Source organism: Pongo pygmaeus, chromosome 4 (assembly GCF_028885625.2).
Source record: "Pongo pygmaeus isolate AG05252 chromosome 4, NHGRI_mPonPyg2-v2.0_pri, whole genome shotgun sequence".
NCBI classification, from domain to species: domain Eukaryota; kingdom Metazoa; phylum Chordata; class Mammalia; order Primates; family Hominidae; genus Pongo; species Pongo pygmaeus.
In genome coordinates, this window is record NC_072377.2 from 55,664,970 (window position 1) to 55,670,371 (window position 5,402).

Sequence of the window (5,402 nt, forward strand, 5' to 3'; positions counted from 1 at the left end):
TATACATGTGCCATGTTTGTGTGCTGCACCCAGTAACTCATCATTTAGCATTAGGTATATCTCCTAACGCTATCCCTCCCTGCTCCCCCCACCCCACAACAGTCCCCGGTGTGTGATGTTCCCCTTCCTGTGTCCATGTGTTCTCATTGTTCAATTCCCACCTATGAGTGAGAACATGCAGTGTTTGGTTTTTTTGTCCTTGCAATAGTTTGCTGAGAATGATGCTTTCCAGTTTCATCCACATCCCTACAAAGGACATGAACTCATCATTTTTTATGGCTGCATAGTATTCCATGATGTATATGTGGCACATTTTCTTAATCCAGTCTATCATTGTTGGACATTTGGCTTGGTTCCAAGTCTTTGTTATTGTGAATAGTGCCACAATAAACATACATGTGCATGTGTCTTTATAGCAGCATGATTTATAATCCTTTGGGTATATACCCAGTAATGGGATGGCTGGGTCAAATGGTATTTCTAGTTCTAGATCCCTGAGGAATCACCACACCAACTTCCACAATGGTCGAACTAGTTTACAGTCCCACCAACAGTGTAAAAGTGTTCCTATTTCTCCACCTCCTCTCCAGCACCTGTTGTTTCCTGACTTTTTAATGATTGCCATTCTAACTGGTGTGAGATGGTATCTCATTGTGGTTTTGATTTGCATTTCTCTGATGGCCAGTGATGATGAGCATTTTTTCATGTGTTTTTTGGCTGCATAAATGTCTTCTTTTGAGAAGTGTCTGTTCATATCCTTCACCCACATTTTGATGGATTTGTTTGTTTTTTTATTGTAAATTTGTTGGAGTTCATTGTAGATTCTGGATATTAGCCCTTTGTCAGATAAGTAGGTTGCAAAAATTTTCTCCCATTCTGTAGGTTGCCTGTTCACTCTGCTGGTGGTTTCTTTTGATGTGCAGAAGCTCTTCACTTTAATTAGATCCCATTTGTCAATTTTGGCTTTGTTGCCATTGCTTTCGGTGATTTAGACATGAAGTCCTTGCCCATGCCTATGTCTTGAATGGTATTGCCTAGGTTTTCTTCTAAGGTTTTTATGGTTTTTGGTCTAACATGTAAGTCTTCAATCCATCTTGAATTAATTTTTGTATAAGGTGTAGGGAAGGGATCCAGTTTCAGCTTTCTACATATGGCTAGCCAGTTTTCCCAGCACCATTTATTAAATAGGGAATCCTTTCCCCATTTCTTGTTTTTGTCAGGTTTGTCAAAGATAAGATACTTGTAGATATGTGGCATTATTTCTGAGGACTCTGTTCTATTCCATTGGTCTATATCTCTGTTTTGGTACCAGTACCATGCAGTTTTTGTTACTGTAGCCTTGTAGTATAGTTTGAAGTCAGGTAGTGTGATGCCTCCAGCTTTGTTCTTTTGGATTAGGATTGTCTTGGCAATGTGGGCTCTCTTTTGGTTCCATATGAACTTTAAAGTAGTTTTTCCCAATTCTGTGAGGAAAGTCATTGGTAGCTTGATGGGGATGGCATTGAGTCTATAGATTACCTTGGGCAGTATGGCCATTTTTGCAATATTGATTCTTCCTATCCATGAGCATGGAATATTCTTCCATTTGTTTGTATCCTGTTTTATTTCATTGAGCAGTGGTTTGTAGTTCTCCTTGAAGAGGTCCTTCACATCCCTTGTAAGTTGGATTCCTAGGTATTTTATTCTCTTTGAAGCAATTGTGAATGGGAGTTCACTCATGATTTGGCTCTCTGTTTGTCTGTTATTGTTGTATAAGAATGCTTGTGATTTTTGCACATTGATTTTGTATTCTGAGACCTTGCTGAAGTTGCTTATCAGCTTAAAGAGATTTTGGGCTGAGACAATGGGGTTTTCTAAATATACAATCATGTCATCTGTAAACAGGGACAATTTGACTTCCTCTTTTCCTAATAGAATACCCTTTATTTCTTTCTCTTGCCTGATTGCCCTGGCCAGAACTCCCAACACTATGTTGAACAGGAGTGGTGAGAGAGGGCATCCCTGTCTTGTGCCAGTTTTCAAATGGAATGCTTCCAGTTTTTGCCCATTCAGTATGATACTTGCTGTGGGTTTGTCATAAATAGCTCTTTTTATTTTGACAGATACCTCCCACCAATACCTAGTTTATTGAGAGTTTTTAGTATGAAGGACTGTTGAGTTTTTGTTGAAGGCCTTTTCTGCATCTATTGAGATAATCAAGTGGTTTTTGTCTTTGGTTCTATGTATGTGATTGATTACGTTTATTGATTTGTGTTTGTTGAACCAGGCTTGCATCCTGGGGATGAAGCCCACTTGATCATGGTGGATAAGCTTTTTGATGTGCTGCTGGATTCAGTTTGCCAGTATTTTATTGAGGATTTTTGCATCAATGTTCATCAAGAATATTGGTCTAAAATTCTCTTTTTTTGTTTTGTCTCTGCCAGGCTTTGGTATCAGGATGATGCTGGCCTCATAAAATGAGTTAGGGAGGATTCCCTCTTTTTCTATTGAAAAAGAGGAATAGTTTCAGAAGGAATTGTTCCAGCTCCTCCTTGTACCTCTGGTAGAATTTGCTGTGAATCTGTCTGGTCCTGGCTTATTTTGGTTTGTAGGCTATTAATTATTGCCTCAATTTCAGAGCCTGTCATTGGTCTATTCAGAGATTCAACTTCTTCCTGGTTTAGTCTTCGGAGGGTGTATGTGTCAAGGAATTTATCTATTTCTTCTAGATTTTCTAGTTTATTTGCATAGAGGTGTTTATAGTATTCTCTGATGGTAGTTTGTATTTCTGTGGGATCGGTGGTGATATCCCCTTTATCATTTTTTATTGCGTCCATTTGATTCTTCTCTCTTTTCTTCTGTATTAGTCTTGCTAGCAGTCTATCAATTTTGTTGATCTTTTCAAAAAACCACCTGCTGGATTCATTGATTTTTTGAAGGGTTTTTTGTGTCTATGCCTTCTGTTGTTATCTGATCTTAGTTATTTCTTGCCTTCTGCTAGCCTTTAAATGTGTTTTCTCTTGCTTCTCTAGTTCTTTTAATTGTGATGTTAGGGTGTCAATTTTAGATCTTTCCCACTTTCTCTTGTGGACTTTTAGTGCTATAAATTTCCCTCTACACACTGCTTTGAATGTGTCCCGGAGATTCTGTTATGTTGTGTCTTTGTTCTCATGGGTTTCAAAGAACATCTTTATTTCTGCCTTCATTTTGTTATGTACCCAGTAGTCATTCAGGAGCAGATTGTTCAGTTTCCATGTAGTTGAGCGGTTTTGAGTGAGTTTCTTAATCCTGCATTCTTGTTTGATTACAATGTGGTCTGAGAGACTGTTTGTTATAATTTCTGTTCTTTTACATTTGCTGAGGAGTGCTTTACTTCCAACTATATGGTCAATTTTGGAATAAGTATGATGTGGTGCTGAGAAGAATGCATATTCTGTTGATTTGGGATGGAGTGTTCTGTAGATGTCTATTAGGTCCACTTGCTGCAGAGCTGAGTTCAATTCCTGGATATCCTTGTTAACTTTCTGTCTCATTGATTTGTGAGGTGTTAACATCTCCCATTATTATTGTGTGGGAGTCTAAGTCTCTTTGTAGGTCTCTAAGGACTTGCTTTATGAATCTTGGTGCTCCTATATTGGGTGCATATATGTTTAAGATAGTTAGCTCTTCTTGTTGAATTGATCCCTTTACCATTATGTAATGGCCTTCTTTATCTCTTTTGATCTTTGTTGGTTTAAAGTCTGTTTTATCAGAGACTAGGATTGCAACCCCTGCTTTTTTTTTTTGTTTTCCATTTGCTTGGTAGATCTTCCTCCATCCTTTTATTTTGAGCCTACGTGTGTCTCTGCATGTGAGATGGGTTTCCTGAATACAGCACACTGATGGGTCTCGACTCTTTATCCAATTTGCCAGTCTGTGTCTTTTAATTGGAGCATTTAGTCCATTTACTTTTAAGGTTAATATTGTTATGTGTGAATTTGATCCTGTCATTATGATGATAGCTGGTTATTTTGCCTGTTAGTTGATGCAGTTTCTTCCTAGCCTCAATGGTCTTTACAATTTGGCATGTTTTTGCAGTGGCTGGTACCAGTTGTTCCTTTCCATGTTTAGTGCTTCCCTCAGGAGCTCTTGTAGGGCAGGCCTGGTGGTGACAAAATCTCTCAGCATTTGCTTGTCTGTAAAGTATTTTATTTCTCCTTCACTTATGAAGCTTAGTTTGGCTGGATATGAAATTCTGGGTTGAAAATTCTTTTCTTCAAGAATGTTGAATGTTGAATGTTGGCCCCCATGCTCTTCTGGCTTGTAGAGTTTCTGCCGTGAGATGCATTGTTAGTCTGATGGGCTTCCCTTTGTGGATAACCCGACCTTTCTCTCTGGCTGCCCTTAACATTTTTTCCTTCATTTCAACTTTGGTGAATCTGAAAATTATGTGTCTTGGAGTTGCTCTTCTCGAGGAGTGTCTTTATGGCATTCTCTGTATTTCCTGAATCTGAATGTTGGCCTGCCTTGCTATGTTGGGGAAGTTCTCCTGGATAATATCCTGCAGAGTGTTTTCCAGCTTGGCTCCATTCTCTCCATCACTTTCAGGTACACTAATCAGACGTAGATTTGGTCTTTTCACGTAGTCCCATATTTCTTGGAAGCTTTGTTCACTTCTTTTTACTCTTTTTTTCTAAACTTCTCTTCTCACTTCATTTCATTCATTTGATCTTCAATCACTGATACCCTTTCTTCTAGTTCATCGAATCAGCTACTGGAGCTTGTGCCTTCATCATGTAGCTCTCTTGCCATGGTTTTCAGCTCCATCAGGTCGTTTAAGGACTTCTCTACACTGGTTATTCCAATTTGCCATTCATCTAATCTTTTTTAATGTTTTTAACTTCTTTGCATTGGGTTCGAACTTCCTCCTTTAGCTCGGAGAAGTTTCATCATCTGAAGCCTTCTTCTCTCATCTCATCAAAGTCATTCTCCATCCAGCTTTGTTCCATTGCTGGAGAGGAGCTGCATTCCTTTGGAGGGGGGAGAGGTGCTCTGATTTTTAGAATTTTCAGCTCTTCTGCTCTGTTTTTTCCCCACCTTTGTGGTTTTATCTACCTTTGGTCTTTGATGATGGTGATGTACAGATGGGGTTTTGGTGTGGATGTCCTTTCTGTTTGTTAGTTTTCCTTCTAACAGTCAGCACCCTCAGCTGCAGTCTGTTGGGGTTTGCTGGATGACCACTCCAGACCATGTTTGCCTGGGTATCAGCAGTGGAGGCTGCAGAACAGCAAATATTGCTGAACAGCAAATGTTGCTGCCTGATCGTTCCTCTGGAAGCTTCATCTCAGAGAGGTACCTGGCTGTGTGAGGTGTCAGTCTGCCCCTACTGGGGGATGCCTCCCAGTTAGGCTACTTGGGGGTCAGGGAGCCACTTGAGAAGGCAG